At 33.4% G+C, this 26585-nt stretch overlaps 1 protein-coding gene across 1 annotated transcript in view; it reads left to right on the plus strand.

Annotated features, from left to right (window-relative positions):
* Positions 1-4300: 4300 nt before the first annotated feature.
* Positions 4301-26585, plus strand: part of LOC126846749 (uncharacterized) — a 40010-nt gene continuing 17725 nt past the window's right edge. Inside the window, exon 1 of the mRNA XM_050586535.1 lies at positions 4301-4712. The gene's annotated coding sequence lies outside the window, so the exon portion shown is untranslated. The remainder of the gene's footprint in view (positions 4713-26585) is intronic.

Consider the following 26585-nt stretch of genomic DNA (forward strand, 5'->3'; position numbering starts at 1 on the left):
AATATACAGTACAATAATATAGCAAATTTATGCATACATGTATAACGTTTGTCACGTCGCTTATGCGTTTATTGGTATAATGTGTTCAATACTATCAATAGTAAAATGGTGTAAAATTAATAGGCCTATTATAAAACACCAAACAATATATTGTTGAATATTATCAATTGACCACAACGTCATTTTCTGCCGTGTAAACTAATTTATTTATCTTGTTTATCAATGTTTATCCCAAACTAAACAAAATTAACTGAGAAATTGACCAGCGAGCGACTAACTAGTTTATAGAAAAATGGCTAATTAAATGCTTTCATAATTTGAAAAAAAGTAAACACGAACGTAGTAGTACGTTTGGTAGTTATTAAAAAATCTGAACGTCAAAGCGGATAAGTTCATTTTGTTTTACTTTGAATGTGAACGAATTAAGTTTTAGTGAATATTCCGAAATTATGTGACATTAGTAACAAATTTTTTATTCGAGACGCAATTATTCATGTACTGAAAATGTATATTGGGATTCAAAACAGGTAAGTGGAATATACATGAATGGGAAAGTTGGTTTGTACAGTCAGTTGGATTGCTAAATTATTTGTATGCACTTTGTTAGCGCAATTTCTTTCAGATGTGTTTTGAATGAAATTTGTTTAACTGCTCAGTCAAACTAAACTCTATTATAAGAGATTAATTTAAAAAAAAAAAATTATTAAATGCTCTACAAGTGGAGGTCGTTGTCCATACCGCATGCCGCGCCGTAATAAACCTGTTTAATGTCTCAGAACGGCCCGATGAGCTCGACTAGATTGTAACTATCTGTGTACAACAATCAATGTTTGTATGGTGCGCTTTTGAGATTCAAAACACTATTTATTATAATCATATAAGGGTCATATTATTACTCTCCACTAGAAAATTCAAAGTATCGTGAGCATTTTATTTTGCGCAGCGATCGATTCATAATATTATCAAAATAAATAAATTATAGTTTATAAACGAGGACGCAAAATCTACTCCCTATCTGTAATATTATTAATGCAGATTTATGATAGGTACATGCTTCGAGAGTTGCCTTGACTTGGAAATCGAAAAAAAATATTATAACATAGTATATTAATATTATGAAAACGATTTTTACAAGATGCATTACATTTACATGCGTACACGAAGAGATAACGGTTATAATAACTGATACGGTATCGCAGTATAATAATGCGTATTATACGCTTATTATAATAAAAAAACCACACGAGAGCTTACAATGTTGATTTATATATGCAAATGATCGTTTATATGTATGCATAGGTAAACTCGCACCGCATCCGGCTGTAGGCTATCGATGGGTTTACGTTTGTATTTGATACCATATGCATATTAATTGTAAAAAAATCTTCTTCGCGATGTGCTTTAAATATATTATTTATATATGTTTACTTGTTGACCTATACACGTTTGTGGGAAATAGCTGTAATGTGTTTTGTTGCTGCAACTTGCAGGCGCGGTTGATAGAACCCATATGTTCCGGTTTTGGGACTTGAACCTAATAATTATGCGGTATTGCGTGGCAGTTCGTTTTTTGCCATAAATACCAACTGTAAATCACTTACGGCATTTTGTGGGGTATGTATTTCACACACCGGCCGTTGACCGACCGCTGAAGTCAATCTTTAATGTTCAAATTATATACATTACTGTTTTGCGGGTAGACGGGAAACCTAGAACCAAAATTCGTTAATCCCCATGTACAAGTGCATTTCCCGTTTCCCATGTGGCTAACAGTAATATTCATGTGACTTTGAAAACCAAAAATACTTATTATTCTCATACAAACCACCGTGTAGCCTTTAGTTATATGGAGCCGTGTACTACTTTACGTTTTCGGACACATTTATATTATATACAGTTATTTCTAAAAGTATATAGTGCAATAAGGATTAAGTATTCGATAAATGCACTTTGTAATATTTATTCACCGTACATTGAGTTCTGCGCAATTATTGTAGTCGTTTTTTAACAATGTTCACTGTGAAGATAATAGAAAATAATGGAGGCATACCAAAACGTACAATTTAATTTACTTGTTGTTATTGATTTTGTGTTGAAAGTTGTATTTTTGATTTCTCAAAATGTGCGTAAATTATGTAATGATGATTATAATGACAACTGCATCAGTACTATAAATCGACGTATCATATTATGTAGGTAATCTGACATTCGGGCAGCTAGCCAATAAAATGTTGTTTCTCACCTACAATGTTGAAATTTTACTATGCATTTAATGAGATTATACTATTTGGGCTAAGATAATTAATTCTTGACAATTTATTAATCTAAAAAGGCTTATACAATAACCGGAAATCATCATATATTATTTTACCGATAACTGTTATAACGTTAAACCGTTAAAACTGCACCGATATAATTTCGGCTCTTCATTGTTCATCTTTCACGCTAGTTTTGCTTTGACTTCTGAGCAAAAGTAAATCTTTTATTCAATGGAAAATAAACACTAAACCCAACACAAAATTTACTACATTTCTTTTTAAAATTAAAATTCTCTTTAGGAACCACAATATTTTGTCAGTTATAAACGTATACTGTATAATAGAAACGGTTACCTATTGAATGGGGAGACATAACGGTCTGGCAGGTCTGCTACAAAATGCATTTAAAACTTTACTTTGGATTATTCAGGCCAAACAGTCTGATTAATTAATTTATAATTAAAAACAAAATATCCGTTTTCTCTTTAGTCCGACTAGAAACAGATATAGGTTATACCTATGTGTGTAAATATATACATTTGTTTTAATTACTAAATAACACTGAAATATTTATTGTTAAGTATTTTGTGTTTTTAATCACATTTATGTCTAAACGTAAATCACAATTATTAGTGTTTGTTTTTTCATTAAGGGGCTTAAAAGCAGAACCATCTCCCTTCCGATGTACTTAGTAGGGTTGCTAGGTGTGATAATCCCCTAGTTCTGTTGAGTTCAGGACACGTTCGACTACTTTTTTAAAGCGAGACCAGAAACCAAGTGGTGATACAGTTTCATTTAATTTTGCTACGTTATGCTTTGGAATAAATTTAAAAGTTTAAGTAATCAAATTAGCAATTACCTAATTACGTTGAAGGCATAGGGCACTATTTGTGATAGGTGGAATTTTAAAAACAATTTTCAGAAACTGCGTTTTAAAATTTACAATGCTTGCATAATGCATTTCAATGTATTCAAAGTTGGGCGGACTCAAAACGGTCAACCTGCACGGTTAAAAAAAAAAATCCATCTCTACAAAAACTCTAAAAAAAAAAACTACAAAAAAAATGTTAACTTTTCATTTTCATTTAGTAGAAGCTTATCTAAAAAACATTTAAAACTATTTATCACAAAAATCATGTGTTAGCTAGAACATTATATAATTTGAGTGATTTTTTTTTATTTCAAGAAGTATGTATTTTGATAACCTGTTTTTTCAAGATTTTCTTTGGGGATAAGCAACTCTAAATAATTAGACACTGTCCAATTTTAAACTTAAAACTTCTCAACTTCACATTGAAACTTTGTATTTTAGCATCGATGTGAAGCTGAGGAGTTATTTTTTTTATACCTGTAATAAATTTTATTTAATTAAAGAAAAAAAAATTAGGTATGAAATTTCTAAAACTATTGTCTGACTCTGTAATGTCCTCAATGTGTTCATAATAGCTCAAAAAATTCATTTATCGTAATGCACGTTCATTATACCTACTATTGAAATTAATATTGTTAAAAATACTATGGCGCCACCGATGTTATGCTGTACACAGCGACAGTTAAAGTTGCTAGGTCATGACTTTCAATTATAACAAAAGGCTAATAATTGATATTTACTTTTTATTGTTTTATGGAGAGAGAAAAAGCACCGATCGAAATAGGTGGGCTTCGCCGAGTACAGCGCAAAAGACAGTTCCTGTGCGAACCAACCGCGGGGGGCCGGAGGCCAACAGCTGGGGTTAAAAACCAAATGCTTATTTTTTTTTTTTTTATGATAACAACGACAATAATAATATTACAACAACAAACGGTTACAACATGTATCCCAGTGTAACAAAAGCGAAGAATGCGTGTGCGCGAGGAGACTCTTAGATGCACTAATGACATGAAAAAAAAAAAGGCAAGAAGACGGTAAAAAATAAAAAGAGAACCGAGCTCGTGCAGAATGCATCAAGTGGCAGAGCGCTTAGCGGGCACAGGCCGGTGCTACTATAGTAGGGATGAAGTTATAAAAGGAACCGGTGGCATTGATCTTGGACGCAGTGCAGTTCACCAGTCCTTGACCGATGTCGGGCCGCAGTCAGGTGTTGCCATCATTGCTACTATACTGTTATTTCGTACGTAGTACGGCCCAGAGACTTTAACGCTTCCGTGTCGCGTATATATATATATATACCTATACCTACAAGTACACCGACCGGTTACGGAATCGTTTTTTGATTTTTGTTCTGTTCCAAACGCGGTTTTCGATAATTCCGTATTTTAATTGTGCGTTTTTCCCAACCGCAGCAGAGTACAGTCGTCGAGTAAACGCGATTCCTTGTGACACGAGTCGAGTTGGTGGAATTATTTGAATTTCGCCAGGAGAGTCCCACCGAGTTCCCGGACGGCGACCGTATCGCGAGCACCGGCTTTTATTCGGCTTAGCAACGGTGACATTACCAAACACAAAGCGGAATTGTAAGTACCACGATTAATAATTTATTATGTGAAAAAAAAAATGATCGTCTTTCTGCGGACAAACTGTTTTCGTTTCGAACGGTTTCCTGGAAAAATGGCGGCGAAAAAGGATTTTTATGATTATTTATTTTAGAAATTGTTATTTATTTAAAATTATCGACCTTTACTTAAGCTGGGTACAAAAAAATAGTCGTTTAGCGTATTTAACCCTTGTTCAATGGCCAATTTTTTTAATTTTATAATATACAGTTTTTTACGTCGATTAAATTGTCAAGAATTTGGGGAAAAAAAGTAAAAATTAATATATCTTAAAAAGAATGTATAACATTTGGTTGACAGCAATTTTCTAAATAACTATAGGGCACCACCTAAATTAAACGCATTTTTTTCTAACAAAATAAAATTATGTAATAAACATGTTTCAATTTTACTGCAACGGGTCTGAAGGGTTAATGGAAACGAAAAGTATTGAAATAGGCAACAATTTACATTGGAAGTGCTATTTTGAAGTAATGAGAGTCGATACAAGTAACTTTTTTTTTTATAACAAGATTTTTATTTTAAAGAATTAAAAACAAACGGTTTCTGTGTGCATTTTTTCGCATTTTTTGAATGAGATATTAAAGAAAAATAATCACCAATGCCCATAAAAACACGTTGATGACATCATTTTAAATTTGCTCCCCTATAAAGTTGTGTAAAAAATGATACACCCTATAGTTTTGTCCCACTTTCATTTGTGCTTTCAACAAAATGTGTAACGTACAAAAGTAACATTCCCTTAAAATATAGTAAAAATACAATTACGGGGTTATAAGCATTTACAGCTATTTATGGGTAAAATGAAAATAAATGCAAAACATTTTCTCAATATTTTTGAATTATCAAGTTTATAGTTTATACTCTGCTGTCTGGATAATATCATAACATTAAAAAACGTTTAACTAAACTAAACAAATTATTGTCGAAAGAAATTACATTTAAATGTACCTAATTTTCACCATGTAGTTATTTTAAAGTTGTTTATCAGTACACGCAAATAATAATAACATGATGATGAGAACAGAGTTTTTTTTCTGCAGTTTACATTAACGTTATACGATGGTAGGTAATTATCTTAATGTACCTGCATACCATATTATTACTATATGTAATTATTTTCTATCTGTTTTTCGCCGTCAAAACTTAAACCATGATAAATTACTTGCCGACAGTCTATCTAATTAATTATTTTTCTATATTGTGGATTTTTCGTACCAGCTTGACAGTTCGGGATAAAAAATGTATACAATATATGATTTGTCGTTAGCGCGGTTCGAGTATTTGAAGAAATAATATTAATGACTTTTTATGGGTGACCGGCGATCGTTCACCGTCTTCGGTCTTTTACCGTCTCGAGCTGTAAGGTTAACGGTATAATATGTTTTCAAGGATTTCGGTGGTAATTAATTTAACGATACAACCGATAAAATATTGTGCGAACCATTGGATGACCCCATGTTGACGGTAGTTTTTACATTTTTAAAAGTTAAACGTTTGTTTTTTCGCCCGTGTTGTAATATTGAAGACGACTTTGGCGCCGTCGATACGAACAACAAATGCTTTTTATACCAGTGCACTTTGCTTGTGTGGCGTTTCAATATATATTTTATGCCGTCGGTAATTTTCACTTCGGTGGCGACAAAAAAATAATAATAATCACTAAAAAAAAAAAACGGTCGAGAACACACGGTTGACCTACACTGCGTTTGCCATGGCTATACATATTATACTTTATGGCGTCGACGACACACACATACACACACACCAAGTACACATGCCCACATCGTGGTCATCACCCACATAGGCTAATGACGGTTTGTAAATGGGAATTCGATTACGCCGTCGTTTTCCGGAACACTTTCATTGTGTCTGCGTTCTATAACTACATACACATATCTTACTGTATATATATATATGTACTGTAAATTATATTATATTGGCATAGTTAACAGCTCGGTAAACGTGTGTACGCTGCCGAGCCAGGATTATATTTTTTTATAGTCCTGTGTATATAATAATATAATATAAAATAATCGCCCACTCGGGTTTCTTTGTACAATAACATTATATTAATATCGTTGTATACAATCTACAAAAAAAAAATGCATTCTCCGCTTGCCCCTTCGCCCTATACCTCACTAGCATAATACAACCGCGTTGACCTATTAGTGGTGTTTGCGAAAACGGGGAGAAGAAAATTAAAAAAAAAAGTATATATATATAAGTATGTTATAACCCGGAGTATTCCGACAAGACCGTTAACCTTATAAGCCGTGGGTAATTTTTTATTTTAACCGGACAGAGCGCACTCACAATTTCTGAATCAATTTAATGAGCGGTTTTCGTAACTCGATTATAATTTTGAATTTTTTATTTTCCATATTCTGCTGATGAATTTTCATTTGTCTCCATTGTGTGTTTGCTTTAGAGTTTATTTACAGCTCGAAAAAGGAATATATATTTATATTATGTTATGATATTACCTATGAGAACCATAACGTCTGGTGGTGTTTGTGTGTAACGTACTTCTCTATATGAATGCAGTCTTTGTGCTCCAAACAATCGGTTTGGTGTGTATACATAATAAAGCATAATGAAAGCCATAACCAAATTTGTCCGCACAACTACGTGGGCCAAACGTTTTTCCAGAATAAAGATTGACGAATTTCTAGAGAAAATAATTTCATAAACTATAACCACACGCGTACAACGTTCGCCGTTTGGTCAAACAGCTCTAACATTTTGTTGGTTATTTTAAAAAAAATATATACATAAAACTTAAAATACGAGGGTCTTGTTTTGATAATATCATAAGTACCAGATCAGCTGTTCTTCTCGCGTTATATGACTTCTCATCTGATGGCGAATGGTTCATTAGAAAAATATCCGACGGGCCAAGGGTTCGTGCCGAACACGCCCTAAAGGTACTTCTTAATTTTGTTTTTTTTTATTTCTCAGAGGCCGTACTATCCAATAATAATAATAATATATCTAAAAACGTTTCAATACGTTTTTACTGAACGACGGTTGTATATAATATTATATTATATCTGATAGCTGTTGTCAATTAATTTGTTTACTCCCATACTACAGTACTACAGTAGGTAGTTAGAGATTATAATAATAATTGTGATTTTGCTGTATTATATTACTATAGTACTATTTTCCTCAAACGATGTGCATGGTTTTATTGGCGTTTGACCGAACGGAAACAACATATTATTATATTATACACTTGTATCCACATTAGGTTTAAGTGCTCTGTATATGCGTATGATTTAAAATCGGTGACAATTGAAAAAAAGTGGACGAAAAAATCAAACCGCACGAATCCAAACACCCATTGCAACCGTCGATAAGAAAAAAAAACGGTGAACGATTATCATTAATATTTACCGTTTTGCGGTGTCGCAAAGTGTTTTCTTATATTGTTATGTGTACATCCGAGGACGTACAAAATGTATAGGAACTGCTCAGTCATTGACTTTGCGGTTTGCGGTGTAGTCCTCTTATCTTCCTCTTTCACCTATTTTTTTCCAACAAAAACGCCAGTGTGCCCGAACGGTCCAAAAATGTGTCTATAAAGGTACTAACGTAAGCTTAAACTGTATTTTTCCCTTTAGAAATTTCTTGCGAAAATTTCCCTAGTCATGTTGTCCGTCTTAGTTACTTGTGATACTTAAGCGAAACATTCCGTACGCCAACTGTTTAGCACATAATATACCATCAATCATCAACACAGTTTTGTGTGTAGGTACTGGGTACACAACGGAACGATGCTTAATATAACAGGTACCTTTGTCATAATCAATTATGTATGATGATTAATTATTTAGATAATGATTTAATAGGACATTATAGTTGAGCCAACGACTATAGCCACAGCGGTGCTAATTACATTTAATTAATAATAATTGTTATACAATAACGTAAATACAATTTTATGGATTTCTGACCGTCGCTGTTTGCACGGGAAAAGGTGGAGTAAAAAAAAGATATAATATAATGTAAACTTGAGGAGATTGGTTTAATTAAGTCAATGTAAGCTAACTCAAGGGATTTAAATTATTTATTTTAATAGTATTTGGAAACATGTGTACAGGTGTTCCTAATAAATTTAGAGTTGAGCGGTTTAGTTGCATTCGAACAGACGACATTGGTCTATATTATATTAATCCATGTCCGAATGCCATCGTAGGGCGTCTATTAATAATATTATCCATTTAATAAATGGAACGGTAAGCGTGACTTTGTATACTCCAGTAATGAGCAGGATCATTATTAATTCATGGCACATAGGTCGGACACAAAAATAAACGGATACGTGTAACTTATACCGCACCGAACGAAGGATATTGTGTACATGTGATGGAACGTGTATTCGACAGTTGACAGTACTACTTTAAGACATTTCTTCGGGCTAGAAATAGGTTAAATCAGCATCTTGTAATATGTGAGTATAGTTTAATGTTTTTGAAGTCTCGTGATCAACAGTCGACTGTTTTGAGAATACATGAAAAACAACAAATCATTGGTTTCGAGGGTTTTCGAATAATTAAAAATTAAAAAATTTTAATATTATATAAATTTCATAATTTTAAATAAACCGTACACGTTATTAAGCGTTCACTCCACCGCATCGTGTAACAAGTAATTCCACGGCGACTATGTAGGTCGAGTCCGGACTTGTAATTTTTCAAGACAAGAAACATACATTAACGTCTTCCGTATTATACACGATAAAATATAATAATTATGTTTTTGCCGTTGTCGGACAATGTTGTAATTAAAATAAGATTCCGTGTATAAATAACGTGGGGGCTATTTTAGGATAAATCTCATCATAACGTTGCATCAAACATAATACAACATGATATTATTATAATAATAATGTAATAAGATAAGAGCCGACTAAAACAGAAATATTTTAAGAGCAAACCGGTTTACTTTATTTTCAACGTGTTCACCAGCATCTCTCGCGTGTGGAACTTTAAACGCCTGCGGGGATAATTGTTTGGTTCACGGCTCGCGTCGTTATACAAACCTGTTGTGATGCCATTTGGTCCCGTTACGTTTAGTTTTACCCGTTCGTTTCCGGATATTAAAATATATTAAAAGTCAAGGGTTTTGGCGGGAACAAAAAAAAAAACACTCAAGATGATGCTTTAACGGGACAATTATTATGCGCGTGTATACCAGTTTTCCCATGTCGAGTTTTATAACATATGCCCGAAAATACAGCATAACAGTGTATCATTTATGTATACGTGTGCAGCATGGATGCAAATTTATGAATAATGTTGCGTAGTTTATATAGTATTTAATATAAGCCAATCAAAATTCAAAATAGTAAACAATATATATATAGTTAAAATATAATCATTACTTTTATAGAATGTGACTTATATAACTTATATAGAGAATGTGGTCCCGTAAAACTTGAAATTCTCATACCTACTAAAAAAACAAGTAGTCGTTGTAGGAACGTTAGACTATAATATATTGAGGAATTGGAATTGAAATAAAATACATAACATTATCAAAATATCGTGTGAGATTAGTGTTGGTAGTCCAAGAAAGTAAATCGTGCATAAAACATTCATATGAATCTGGAATTCAGAACCATTTTTGTTTTTCCTTCAGCGACCAAATAACACTATTACTTGTGTTCTCTCGTTTTTTTTCTGTAGCAACTAAATTAAGGCTAATGCAATCGGTTTCGGGTAAATCACCGTCCTGAATATTATTCTAGTGCAAAGCCATTTTTTCCTAATCTTCTTCACTCGCTTTGTTTTTTCTATGTATATGCGTTTGATGGTAATCGTGATTCGTCAATTTGATAGAATTTGTATTTTATTTTTTGTGCATTATGCATTAACCTAGGAAAACTAAAAAAAGTTGTTAAACAAAACATATAAACGGATAATAAATTTCTACAAATATCTTATACTATAGTATGTCGCATATAGGTAGTTTTTCAATTTAAAATGTTTTCACCATTTTTCCCTACATTTCCCCTCATTTTCCTTTATGTTTATATGAAAATCTACGAATAAAAACAAAAACAAAGGCAGCTCCTTGTTATTTCTTGTTGTCGGCGCATTACACAAAACAAATAGAAACGCATACAATAATAGTAGGTATAAATTACACATTATAATAATCATATATCTAGTGTATTAAATTAGTTTTTAGTCGGGACATGATTTGATGCAGTAATAACTATTTGTTTAATACTGAAATATTTGCAGCAATCTTACTGCAAGTAGTTTAGTAGTTAATGTAGTTATTTGAACAAAGTGTATTGGACATAAAACAGAAAATAAACATTTTTTTCTCGCAATAATAATATATTGTATTGCCTCAAATCATGCGGTTTACCTACAATTTACGAAATATGCACATCATGTCAATCCGCCATCGTTCTATTCTATTTAGTATTTATGTATAATTATTATTCCATTTATATTTTAAGGGTATAAAGTCTGAAGAAGTATTTTTCTACTGAAAGCACTAAACGTTATATAATCATAATCATTCGAGCAGTGTATTATTTATTTTAAATATTATACTTATATTTAAATCGTATGAGCTAGGAGATTCTATAGTATCACAGATTAAGTATACTATATTTAATACACTAGTACATATTTTAATCTATGATCATATACAGTGATATATTTTTATTCGAGCAAATTCATTTTGGCAAAGAATAATTGTCCTATTTAAAAATTGTCACGGCGTCCATCGGATATTCGTGTATCAGTATTGTCCGCTTCCCAAGCTTAGATATGCTATTATTATAATAACGAATTCACGGCGAATCCAGGTTCGCCATATGATTAAAAATATATTTTTTATCAATCCCGAGTAAAAGTACAATACTTAAGTGCATCGTGCGACACATGGCAATGAATACTACTACTAATAATAATAATAACAACAAAACGCAGAATATAATAAAATCTAGGACAAGTATGATGTGGTTGTATTTTAAACATTCCACAATAATGAAACCGAGTATGTACATAATACAATACAATACATAACTCCCAATATGCCACCGACCTTCTCCACTCACATATTTGATGCTTTATATGTATTCTTATTTCCGACTTATGTATATAAGAATTCGAAATTTGTTTATCGGAATTCAGATCACTGTATTTTTATTTTTTTCCCATGCATTTTGAAAAGAAGAATATACGGATTTACAAAAGATGCATTTTTGAAATGTATGTGTGAAGTCAGATAAGACTAATTGGGATTGGGCATGTATTAAAAGAAGTTAAGAAATGGTGCCATTAGGAGGGAAAATGCTAGTAAATAGATTAAGACGGGCTTGTTGAAAAAAGGGAGAAAATGAAACAGTAAATTGGGTAAGAGAGAATAGTGCAGTATATTTACTTTTAAAAAACTAAAAGGTAGGAATAGAGTGTGTGTGTTTTATACTTAGATGATCTAACTAAATTTTAGTAAAAAAATTGTCGATCAAAATTTTGTGTGAACACTTTTTTTAGTGCACTGTGTAGGCAGTACTAATTTCTAAAAATAATAAAAAATATGCATATAATAAATATTAGTGGTCCCAAGGAACTTGATCTTAAACAGTTTTGGTAATAAACCGATTGTCGTTTAATTTCGCTTAAGCGATGCATTATAATATCATGTCTTTGGTGTACTATACAAAAGTTCTCATCGATCATTCAAATGGAATACGGTATATTTATCCGTGCTAATACGTTTGACATAATATATCGTATATAAATGAATCGTATAATATGACATACACAGTCGTCGTACAGTACTCGTCGATGCGGTCTCGTTCTCAACAGGCCACACAATGATAATACCATTTCTGTGCTAATATATATTATATTATATATAATATGGTGACGTTCTAGTAATCTGTACCTGTGACGACTTAATCAAAACCGTTGCTAACCGTCGACTTCTTTATTTGGTAAATGCCATCTCGATTTATGAAGTATAACATAACATTATATCGTGATTGCTTTTTTTTTCTTTCTAATCATCATTACCGCCGGACTTGTACAACTCGTGTCTTCTCCTGTACAATACCATAATACCTATTGTAGCTGTGCATGTTCTTTGCGGGTCAGTATCGGCAGTATATAGCATGGGCCATAGCGCGCATTAACATTGTCGCGACGGCAAGTCGACCTTTTACCGTAACGTTTATATAATGTATTCTTAGTACAGAGAGGATATTGTTCTAGCCGAAACAATGTATCTCTATTAGCATAATACTCGACTAATTTGCATCGAGTAAATTATAAATAGAACGTTTTTTTTTTAAGCTCCGATGAGAAACCGCCGAGAAGGTAGGTATTGGTATTTTTCTTCAAATGCTTATCGAGCGGCGGATATAATGGCCAGAGATAACAATCCAACGTGTATGAGGCGCGGGCAGTGGTTAAGTTTTATTGAATTCCAAATAGTTCTTCGCGGAATCCTAGAGGTCTCTTTCCTCTGTATGCGTGTACTTATTAAAAAAAAACCGAGCCAAAGCCGCCAAAGACGTTATTTATTATACGTCGGCCGCGACAAGTGCGATTCGTGCTAAACAACTGTGCGGCGATTGTGCATGTATATTATTTACTTAGGTACAACGCAAGCCAAGGTCGAGCACCGCACTTAGGCCTTAATCGATGGCATTGACATCGGCCGGGGTGTGATGAAGGGCCGGGGTAATAATAATTGTGGTACCGGTCGTTTGCAGCGCACAAGAACACAACTGGACGTTGTCAATATTATAGATAGGTACGTCTTGAAAATAGCGTTTTCAAAGACTTATTTTCCGGTCAATCATTCTACTCCGGTTGACTTACTGTCAAACAGCCGGTGCTGTTGACAATGGCGACAATTTCAGCTAGTTTTCCGCCGACCGCGGTGGTGCCGCCGGTCCTTGTGCAAAATTCGTCGGCTGTTTAATAATATTAACACAAAACACCACGGTGTCTTATTGCCCGAACACACACACCAAACCGTCTTGTTAGTTATTATAGTACAGGTAGTCATCATAATATAACAAGTACAGGTAATAATAATAATAATATGTGTGGCCGAGAGGACGGACGGACGCATCTCATAGAAGGGGTTAACGGCCGTCAAGTTTTTTGGTACATTGATTCTTGTGGGAAACCCGACGTTTTATTTTCTTTTATATACTCTCCGACTGCCGCCGATCGTAACCTATCCAAGTACACACGTTTTTTTTTCTTCTCCAAACATATCTCGATTCGGACCGGCCCGGGTGTAGGAAAAGCGAATTTTCACTTGCGACGTCTTCGATGACTTGTCGGATGTAGTTTAAAGATACGTATTATCCGTGGCCGGAAAATAAAAGTCTAAAACGCTGCCGCCGTTGCCATCGATTACACAAGCGAACAATGACCGGAGGGCTTAACTGCCAAGTCATAGTACCTACAGGCAACTCGATTAGGTACCACTATTGCCCAAAAAGGATATCAAGCAATTTTTTTTCCAAAGTATCATTCGATGATTGTGCGCGCAGAACTCTGAAGGTTACACTCGAGTCCCCCGAAGTCGATTTTCAACCAGGTGCATAATATAATTATTACTGATTACTACTTTAATATAATTCACTAACGCAAAACTTCAAATTAAACTAAAAAGGGCTTGCACCGGGTCACAAAAAACACTAAGGTAGTAATACCCTCCTGGGCTGGTCCCCCTCCCCGGTCATTTAATGATGCACATGCACGAAAAAAAGAAAAATGTTCTATCTATACAAATTGGACCCAAAAATTACTGTAGATATTTTATGTTATTCTTTGTCTGCCTTTAGTTAAAGTTTATGTCTTCATTTTTCAAATTAAATCCAAACTGATTCAAAAATAAAAATCGGTATTATTTGTAGTGTCTAGAAGATAAAATATTTCTGTCAAATATGTATTTTTTAGCTTCGATCATTTTTCTTTATTATTATTTATACACACTATTACAAATAGATGGACAATACATAAAATATATCTAATAATATTATTATAGCGTGAGAATACTGAATAAAGAGAAGAATCCAGCGAAGGAACTTCAAAAGTATTTATTTGACGGAAGCATTATTATCCTCGGAGAAGACCAGTCCTAACAGTAGGTACTAGTACATTAGGAAATCGTTCATTCTAACATTAACACATAAAAAAAACATTAACGAAACAATTGCCTCAACGGTATCTAATTGAGAAATTCGTTATTTCCTTTTACATGCCTTAAAATTAAAATATATATTTTATATTTTTAGTTGACCTCGCTTTTAAAATTGCACCACTAAAGTATACAAAGTTTATAAACTTTTTCGTATATATCACTTAATTACAAAAATGGAAACAAGTTATGTTTTTAATGTGTTACGAGGATAATGGCGTTGATACCTCACAAAAAAAAAATTATTCAATGTATTTGTTAAAATTAAATCTGTTACCTGTTGTTGGGTGATTGGATTAATATTTAAAAAACACTTTTTAATCATAAGTTTTTATAGTTTTAAAATTTAAAAAAATGAAAGTAACATACGAGGAAGTTATATTCTAACAGCGAATTTAAATTAATTGTGTGCTGAGATTTGCTATTGAACGTGATCAATAAAGTTATTTCTTAAAAATTATTTTACTAAGTTTAAGGGGCAATCCATACTCCATCCAGTCCATCGTATAGTTGAACTAAGGTTCAAAACTTAACGAAGTTACCAAAATAAGTATCTTACGAGTAACTACAAATTTTATAGCTGCTTCTATACTTTTTCACCATATAATATTACTTAAAGAATTACCTTTTCACGTGAACAAAGTTCAATTGAAAATGTATGAATTTTTTATTTTTATTTTAAATACAAAAGTTTTGGTAAACGGACCTCTTGATTCTCAACACCCAACAAATTACAGCTTAGGTACAGCTTGGAACACCAATTAAATACATTTTTTATCTGAAAATCATACACAATTAATTCCGTTTCGGGTTGATTATTACTAAATGGGTCGTATTCATTGTTCTATCTTTTCAATTGTAACTTGTAAGAAATACATAATATATACATATTATATTTATTTGAACCAATTATTGGCGGAACAATTATTATTGTACCTATATATTCGAACCGTATAGAAACGTTTATACAAATGCAAATATAATAGTTAATTCGATCAAACCGCAAACACACGGCGTTTACTGTACACACACTATACCTAATAGTGTCATAGACAACATTAGAGAGACGCTTAAATATACAAGACGATGGACTTGAACTTTTTTTTCTACGGCAAACATTTACCTATTATTTAAATTGATTCTTCTTGGCAACGCGCGCACAGATGGAAACGGCGATTATTCTTCAATCGTTTAAACGAGGGACCGCGTCAGACAAGTCGGCGCAGCGTGATTTCGTGTTTTTTCATCCTTCCGTTATATTTCGAATCTATCCATTCATTATTTGGGTCATCGCCGTCGCCATATTATTATCATTCGAATAGAAGTTAAGATAATTTAATACGTCTGCCGTGATAAATAAATATTTAAAAAAAATAATAAAGAACACCGCACCGTCTAGAATAATCCGAGACGTTTTACTTTCTGTATAGGTACATACGTTTTTTTTTTCACACGACAACAAAACAGCCGGGCCTTTGTGCCGTATAAAACAAGGAAGTGCCACAGCCGTAATCGTCCGTTATAATAATATTTTTACATTATTGCATTCATTCCCATTGTGGAGGAACCCGACGCCGCGCTGATGAACACCGCAATATATTTCTAGGTCACCGTAAAATACATATTGTGTCTGCGCTTTTATTGCTTTACTGTTTGGTGTAAAAGTATAGAGAACGCGTGCTTTACCACGGCGACCAAGAACACACTGTATCGACAGCAGGTCGAGACGACACTTTGGAAACCGAAACTGTAGACTGTACGTCATATTAATCATTAATGAAGCAATAATAATTGTGTTGACAATTCCGTTGATGTGCTATAAAAAGTAAAACGTGATAATTATTATTATGGCGTTTAAAAAACGTTTACTCGCTGAAAAAATCAACGAGTTTGAAAGTAGCATTCCACACAATGACATTTATTCCACACACCTTGCTGCTTTGAATACTAATGAAAGTCTGAAATTGATTTTATTCATTGTATTTTGGATTTAAAAGGGAGTGTTTTAATTAATTTCCCAAAGATTTCGTGAAAATGTGTTTTGAACACAAATATAGTTTAAAAAATTAGTATTATATTAGTGGGAGGGGGGGAGTATGTGGAGAAGAGGAGGAACGATGGGGTAGGAGAAACGAGAGCTTAAAAATTACAGGTTTCGCTCGCTAAAGTATTATTATTTCCCTAATTTTTCTTTCAAACACATAATGGTTTTTTTCCGAATAAATATTGTTTTAAAATAACTCTTAAATGTATTTATTTATAAAATATAATTCGTACACAGAAAAAATGTATATAGTTAAATAGGGACACAATCAAATTTAAAGTTTGTGTAACTAAATAAATAGTTAGACCGACTAAATACATTTATTATAGTAAACCCGACTACTCATATTTTTATCCGTGTTAAGAGGAGCAACGCGGTAGACAAACAAATAAAGTAATGGAATGTCGACGAAACGGAAGCAAGTTTTACTATTGGACCATATAAAGGAATTACAATTTGGAAGTCACACATACACAACATATAATAATAGTAATATAGTGACCTAATAAATGAATATAATGAAAAAAGAGAGGTGAATGAGACCGCAACATACGCGTGGACAGATCACATTTTAATAACGACGACGATGACAACGACGTCTACCGTATCTTGGTACCTCTATATATATATATATATATAACAATATTATTGTTATTATAACTATCAATCTGTTTAATAACGGATTCCATCTAGAGTTAGGGTCGGGGCAGGGGAGATTATAATATGAATCGCAAAAAATATTTCAAATCAGATTAATTTGCCACGCATTCAACAATGACCGTAGATAGATAGACATTTAGCACCCGTCGACCTCAAGGCCTTGTATTATTATATTATAGTGTGCATACAACCGTCGCGATACACAATAAAACAGCAAGTGGTTAATCTTCTGTGATATCTATGTCAAACCTTTGGCGTAAACGTTGGTTAAAAGTCGGTAAACGATTTCTAATAGGATTATTCACGAAGGCATCAATTACGACCGTATAATTAGGTGAAAATCACAGCGAGGGCCTCTGTCATTTAACTTCGCATAATAACCCTTGTAGTTAGTTTATAGAGATGATAATGACAGTATCCATGTACGTTGGCAGACTTTCTGAACAGACACTAAAACATAAAGGCACTGAGCTCAATACATGGAACGCGTATTCATATTGAAAAATGTCCCCACCTGGGAGGCAGCCATTTTGTGTACCAATTTCATGGAAAGTAAAAATGCTACAACGTCTTTTCCATGATACATAGTAAAATGTTAGGTTAGGTGATGATAACATGATGATAACTCCGTCATATATTTGATAAATCATAGAAAAAACAATAAATATCATTGACAAAACAATAAATGTTCACAAAATGGCAGCCTCCTATTAGTGGACATTTTCATAAGCAGTCGACTATGGGCAATGCGCGTTCCATACATTGAGTTCAGTGCATAAAGGACTTCGAGTTGTTTTATACAGAAAGCCGCCTGACTTTGCGGGTTAACTCCAAATTAAGTTAGTGATAGGAATAGCTGGATGCACGTCATGTAAAAGTAAATTTTCCTATGATTATAAAATCAAGCTACATCTATTCATTTTTATCACATTATTTCTAATAAACGTGTTGATTTGAACGGCTTCGAATTCGGTTATTATTAATATGAAACGCCTTGTGGAAAAAATTCATTGAAAATAACAAGCGGAACGTCCGGAATTTTAGTTGGGCTACCCGGTGGATGGTCGCTGTACTTACCTATCGCAGTTGATTCTACTGATCGGCTTTGTTCTAGTCCCATTAGCGATTTCTACCGTTCTTCGTATAAATTACCGCATGCTGCACAATACTATTATAATACCTTATAGTCGAGGCCATTTCATATTGTTAGTCGAATCGTGTTATTATTGTTGCAAACGCGGTGTGTTAAGCGTACACTTGTTGCGGGCTGTATATGGAAAGATATGATCGAGATATAATTGTATGCCCGCTTGATATCAATAGCGGACTGTGTGAATAGAGTTTGAACTCATGCACTAAAGATAGATGGTGTATGCGGTTAGAAAATTCTTGAGATTCAGTCGAGTAAAGTGTAGACAGACATTAAGGAATTAATTCCTGACCGTTGAAGGAACTGGGAAAATGTATTTAAAAAAAAAAAATGGGCATTTACTTGTTACACAACATTAGCGTTGGACTCTTACAATATTATACTCGAACATGTTTTGACGTTTGATTTGCACCTCGTGGCTGTATTAGTACATAATTCGACGACAAGGATAGAACAGACATTTGACGGTAATATATTTTTTAGAATACTTAGCGGTAGTTAGTCAATGGTATAACAGCTACTCGTATGGTTTTTCCGCTCCGAATGTCGCACGATAACCACCGGTATAGTAGGCATACTGTTTAGTAAACGTGCAAGAGACCCACCATTGATATCCATGCACAATCGCTGATGCGATAATAATAATAGTAGAGCCTCTCAAAGTAGAGAAGAGAGAGAGAGAGAGAGAGAGAGACATACACCGTGCACGCGCGAAACCGTAAAACCCGTTACTGTATAGTTAATTCTAGTGATTAAAATAATAGAATATTATGGTTGTGTATTTTTTTTTAACACGATTGAAACTACTAGTTAAATTCTGTTTTTTTTCCGATGTTGCTCACCGACGTGTATGTATTTATATCAAAGAGGGCAATAGCTAAGGCCCGAGGGCGAAAAAAATCGATACAAAACGATCGGGCACACGAGCAGAGGGATAATAAAAAATAGCTCAAAATCTAAAAAACCGTAATGCGTTTCGCGTGACCGGCGACGAAGAATTGGGGTTAATAACAATTATATTATAACGTCACATATTTCTGAAGACGCCAGACAATTTTGACAGATATGATTATTATGTCTGCTGGTCACGAGATCACTTTCGAGAAAATAGTAATTTGTTCGTTAAGAGTAGAGCGAAATTCTTTTTGGACATCCTCTGTGCTTCACCGGATAGATTTTAAAAAAATGTTGGTATTTGTTTTTTTTTTTTATTACTACAATGGGGAAATAAAATATTATGTGTGTCAGTGTCACCCCTTTATCAGATAAATTATTGACACCCATCATTGAAAATTAATATGCATCGATGTTTATAACTAGGCCATTTACAATTTTAAAAATGTATGTTTACAATCAGATTTTTTAAATATTGCAAAAAACAGTAACCATAGTTATTCTTAAAAAATAATCCATTTATGACAATACGGATGATGCGTTCGGAATGGCTTTTTCAATTTTTTATAAGCCATTCAACCATAATTATTATTTAAATCCGTCTATTTTTGCGGGTTGTCGAACGTACCCATTATACACTATGATAATATTTAAAAGTAGGTGCAACTTAGCAGACTTAAGAAGTCTCAGGTACCTAAATAAATGATTAAAACAAATCAAACCGTCTATATTTACATTTTATAAAATCTTAAATCAGAAAATAGAGAGGAGATGACAAAGTTTTTGACCTAACCTAGGGTTATCTTGGCTGGTTCAGTGAAATTAGTTGATTCGGCTTAAGTCTTTGGAAATCATTACCTGCCATGTAACAACTACGAATCTTCTATTAAGTTTCCAAGTATTCATTATTCCTGATTGCTTAGGATCGAACTTGACTCCCGAAGTCTAAGTGATTACGCTAGGTGAGATTAGTCGGACTAGTATGCGATTGGCGATTACTATGCAAGTCATGCGGCACGCTAAGAAATGAACTAAAATTATGTGAAAATAGTACAATGTTTGTGCTATAAAAATAACGGAGATCGCATTAGCATAACGATTAAACACTATGCTGTTACACAAATAATTATATTAGACGTATTTTCTTCGTCTCCTATTGTTGGAACCTAAATAATCGCGACGCTTTCTCAGCATTCAATCGACGTCCGACATTGGATGATCCCAGTATTATTATATTATATTCTATAGACAGAGCCGTGCAAATAATACGACCATGTGGATGGAAATACATAAATTCAACAATAAAATGTTCTCACGTTCATAACGTGTAGGTTTTCATATTCCGGTAAACCCTTGAATATTTACACACAGGATATAGGCGTACACCGGACTGTGCGTGCACAAGTTATTATCATCATCTTCGTGTGGAGAAGAACCAGTCGAGATTGGATCTATCGACAGCGTGTACCGGGCACGACCACAGCCGCCGGACATTGTTGCCGCTATAATAGCGTCTGAGAAATAAATTGGAAAAGCGATTCAAAATCAAAAACAACCGAGATTCAACGGTGGATCGTGAATATTGTATTTTATATATAAAATAATAGTATGATTATCGAGACAATTCGCACACATAGATGTTTGGCGTTTAGCTTATAATAAAACATGCACGGTGAGCTACTACCGGCTGCTGTTACGCACCTGTGTAAACGTTCGACCCACAATCCTGTAGCTGTGGAAACACTCGGTAAGGAACAGACAGAATCGTGTTGGTAACGATAAGGACTCGGTAGTTATATAGCGTAAGTGCATCGTGTATGTCTAATATTGTTGTTAAATTGCTGTCATTACCGCAGTAACGGAGAAAATATTATTATAGATAAGACAAAACGTTTTGATTTCCCTAGATTACAGTTTCAACATAAAACGGAAAAAAAAATAAAGAGTATGACTAACTCGAGTGCCGTTAAACCCGGTAATATAATTTTGGAAAAAAACATTTATAATTTTTAAAAATCTTTTATTCGTTACAAACAAGTCTTGGCTAGGTACCGGCTATTATTAGACTTGGTAGCTACTAAAAACAAAACATTAATGATCCCTGACGAATTTTTCACTCTGCTAGTATACCGTTATCAACTTGACACTTTCGGTAATCCAAAACAAACGATTCAAAACGTCTTATGATGTTATTTAAGTCATCACTTTGCGGATAATAAATAACCCTTAAAACAGTCATAATTCAGTTGTCGAAACACTTTTTCTATAAAAGTCATTTTTTTGTATTATTATTAATAACGTTTTTCTAAAAAATAAGTCACGCTAATTACTGAGATTTTAGCCGCATAATACAAGCATACCGTGCGACCGTTCAAGTACAAATTTATTATAAAATTCAGTGCCAGTGCTTGGGTATTTTTTTTTTTTTTTTACTGACCAAGTAAACATTTTTATCCGGCATATGCAATAGGAGATTATTATATAGTGTGCACACTGTATAGCTTTTCGCTGTCATCGACTATTCAATGTTAAATTTTCCATATTTTCTAAAGTTCAAAACCAGACATTTCAGATTGACATTGGTCGCTCGCTGTCCCTAATACTATACCGAGTAACATGCAAACGGACAGTATTGTTATGCTATATAATATATTGTAATATAGAATTAAAATAATATGTAGACCACCGATGGTATTCCTGCGTTTGAATTCCATCGTGTCTGCTCGGTTTAACCACGGGAAACCGTACGCCGTCTGTTCCAAGTCGACGAACACAGATGACCTCGTCAAATTAAAAACAGCGCCAACGGTATTGAACTACGTGCCCGGGTCCATTCGGTTCTGCCCTGTTGCAATCGCCACGGTGGCGGGCCATCGAGAAAACCTAATTAAATCAACAACACCGAACGTCTTTCAATTTTAGCCATTTTTTTACGCATTTACATTTTTTTTTTGCCGTTCGCCTTCTTCTTTTTACTACTTCTGCCTGACCCGTTTTTCCTCGCCCGCCGAATAGTATAATAACATGACAATCGTCGATTGACAATGATTACGACAACGGCGTAGGGTTATATCGGATGGGCTCAAATGCTGCACGCATTGTCTGTACGCTTGAACTGGATTTTTCAACAATTATATTATGCTCAGCGTACCCGACGAGAATTTCCTCATTACAATAATATGTCGTACACCGTCTTCTGATAAGTCAGTTCAGTCACTTAAGATGCTCGGCCGTTCTGTAAAATACAGAAAAACATTACATATAAGTGTAATAAATCCGGGATTAAACGTTATTTTTATAAATAAGAAGGCTGTTTCAGGACTTTAAGTTAATCTGTTATTTAAAAAGTATTCCACCAAAACAGTTATAGCGAGAACTCAATAAAAAAAGCTTAAAAGGACCAATCTCTCTGATACTTTTATTTTAACCAAAAAAGGTTAAAATATCCATTAAAAAAAAATGGATCATTAATTTAAAAAAACTCTTAAATAACCACTAAAGTTGAGCTTTTCGAGAATACTTCTATAACTGTTTCGAACAATTACTTATCTTTAATATAAGTGTTTCTTAACTGTGGTGTCTAATCGTTATTGTTTAATATTATTCAGAAATTCTTTTCGGGAAAAGTTAACAAACTAATATGTAATTATTAAATATGAAACGGCAAACTGTCCACATGTTAATACGTTCTAGTGGTGTTTAAAATAATTTTGATATTAACTCAAAATCGGGAGAGGTGATAATTCCTTAACCATATTTTAAATAAGTAATTGATAAGATAAATCCTGTTTGAGCATTGATTGGTTCAAAAATAGTCAATTCAATTTAATTCATAATCATCATTTATATTCAGTAGCGACGCTAGCCATTTTTCAATTATTTTGGAACAAAGTATAAAGCATAAATAGTGTATACTACCCATTTGCTTGTTTATTATTAATTTAATTTTAAATCATATTAATTACAGGGACACTCGTCTCAGCCTATATCACCGTATCTTCAATTTGTATTATATCTAATGTTCTTGTTTGTTCGTCACTGATGGAATTGATCATTAAGAGACACGATACCACACGTCATATGTTTGTTTCTTATGTGCTGTATTGTGGTAAGCTTAATAGCTCATAAATTCGTACGATACCTGTTGTTGTGACACACACATACACACAAGATATAATATAATATCATTTGAACAATTCAAGCGTGACAAATAAAAAGAACAATAATAATTATAAACATGGCGTTTAAACTTCTGTCGGAATTTTTTTTATTACTTTTTTTTTTGTACGTGCGGTAAATTCTCATGTCTTTTAGAAAAAAAATGGGACATAATGCACGGCATTGTCGGCTCGGTCGTAATAATTATTTCTCCTATACATCGACAGACTTTTTTTTTTCTCGTCCAGATTAACGGTATCAGCCACTGGAGTGTATATGGTAAAACAATAGGCCGTAAATGCGTGATCCGGACGATTTGCCCATCTCCCTCGCGCCTACCGCAGGCCACAATTAAATAGAAAAAACCACGAAGGGGAGGTAAGCCGGGGAGAAGGGGAAATAACCGTGACAAATGTATAAGAGGAAACTCGCGCGGTGTGGTCATTCCTCGTACTCCTTCTCTGTTCGTAATGTACCAACAAAAAAAATATATTCATTATTCAGGTCAACCCGTTGGATGAAAAATATGAAAACTTAAACATAAGAAGAAGATGGCGAATAATAACAATATTTACTGTATCAGTTAGCATCGGTCAGATCGTCCGGCGTATACTTTGAATTTTTTTTTTTTTACTCATACCTTCTTGCTCTAATAAAACAACGTGTATTACATAGGTATATTGTAAATTTATATCTTGTGAACAAAAAAATGCGCGAAGACTGCGTGATGCCTGCGATTTTCGTTTACAACCTCGATTGTTTTTTTTTTAGATCTGTAATTTAACGAATCGTTTATAAAAACATAGTCGTCGTATACGCTGTACGGATAACGACGGTACTATTATTATTATTATTATTATTATATTTTAATTTTTCGGCAAAATGTATGGTTTCGTCATCCACAACAGTCGTCCGAGATGCATATATGCACCACATAATAATAATGCAGCGATGGTATAGATCCGGTGCACTGACCCAGTTCCTAAAATAGTTGAACGTCCAGTCATCGACGCACAATTTTTTTATTATTTTGAAAAGTAAGCCCGCATGCTATTGAACATAAGGGCAAACGTTTACGACTCGAAATTATTACCTACGTCGAAAAACAATCAGAAAATATGTATGTACGATCCTAAATCAACAACATTGAACGTAGTGTCGTCGACGTCCATTGACTTTAGTGTATACTCATGTATACTCAAATAGGTATAAGTTTAGAACCTAAATGAGTGTAATACTCATTTCTGGTTTAACCGCATACAATACCTAACTGTGATAGCTGTGTGTGCGGTAGGCCGTTGCTGTGTATTTTATTCTGTACTGAACGCCGTATGCATAATAGTAGGTTTAGGCAATGCTTGCAGCCTAATGGTATGTTATATTATTCATTACCGAAATAATTGTTTTCCAAGTAAAATGAATGTACCTACGCTATAATGTAAAAGTAATTTGAATTTTCAATTATATATCTACAAAAAGATTATGTCCAACGCTGTTACCTATTTACTATAAATTATTTATTCGGATAACAAATTACAACCGTGGCGAGTGCAGCACTTGATGCCCAATTGCAGTTTTGCAAATTTAAATTATTAATACTTGAATAACATGAACTAAATTAAAAATAAAAATAAAAATTAGATACATTTTAAAAACATTTCTCTGCTTAAAGACACGAACGCCATAAATTTGTTTTTTTTATTTCAATTACATTTTTAAAAATAGTATTAATTTAAAAAAATTAGTTAGGAATTTAGTTGGTACTAAATTAGTCACAACTCGCAGATTTCATACTTATCGAAATTTGTAATTGAATCTGTTACAACTAACATGTGATAAAAAATCGATTAAAATAATAATCTTATCATTGTTTATCTAAAATTTACTATAATTCAAACGTCTAATCAAGTTGTTTTCTTGTTATGGCTGTTTACACCGACTATACTTAACATATTTTATGAGCAGTGGCATCCTACATAGTAAATTTATTTTTTATTTTTATTTTAGTTTGCATTTAAATCGATTGCAATTTTGACAAACTCTGTTGCTTTCCGACAATAGTGATCAGTGCAATTGAGTATATTGTTTTAGCATTTAAAATACATAATAATCATGCAAAACTGGTACCTTACCAGTTTACGATTTCGGATTCTAGACACCGTCAACATGATGGAACGCACCGTTATATTCTTCTCGGACACATTCTTCAGTGATCAGTCACACAGTGTTTTATTAAACAAGTTATAATATGCACATCTTTAATCTTTACGATTACTTACTGCAATTTACTCATTCATCATCGCAGCCAACATCCGCTATATAATAACTATTTGCCGCCGACGGTCATATTATACCCGTTTGAACCGTGTTCGAATTTTGCAGTTATTTTTATTTCGTTAGTCTGTTGTGATTCGGCCGCCATCCGACACAGTTTAATAATAATCAATCATTGAATACCTTTAAATCCATCCGGGCTATCAGACGTACTTACGGTATATTTGTATGGACCACTCGTTAGATTATTAAAAAATAAAATGCATTTTCATATTATAATTATTATTCGTTTTATACCCTTAGAGTACAGATGTTATTTACCTAACGCAGACTGATAAATTCATTATGTTTTAAGAAACTCTCCAAGTATCCAAGATATATTGCTATCCAATGTTCTCGAGATTAATTAATTTTATACACAGCGAGTGTGTACAAAAATTCTTTTTTACACGTCTTAACTCAT

Source organism: Adelges cooleyi, unplaced genomic scaffold (assembly GCF_023614345.1).
Source record: "Adelges cooleyi isolate 19-005CV unplaced genomic scaffold, UGA_ACOO_1.1 ACOO_flye_CR_arks_rails_tigmint_CR_PRNA_9, whole genome shotgun sequence".
Taxonomy (NCBI): Eukaryota; Metazoa; Arthropoda; class Insecta; order Hemiptera; family Adelgidae; genus Adelges; species Adelges cooleyi.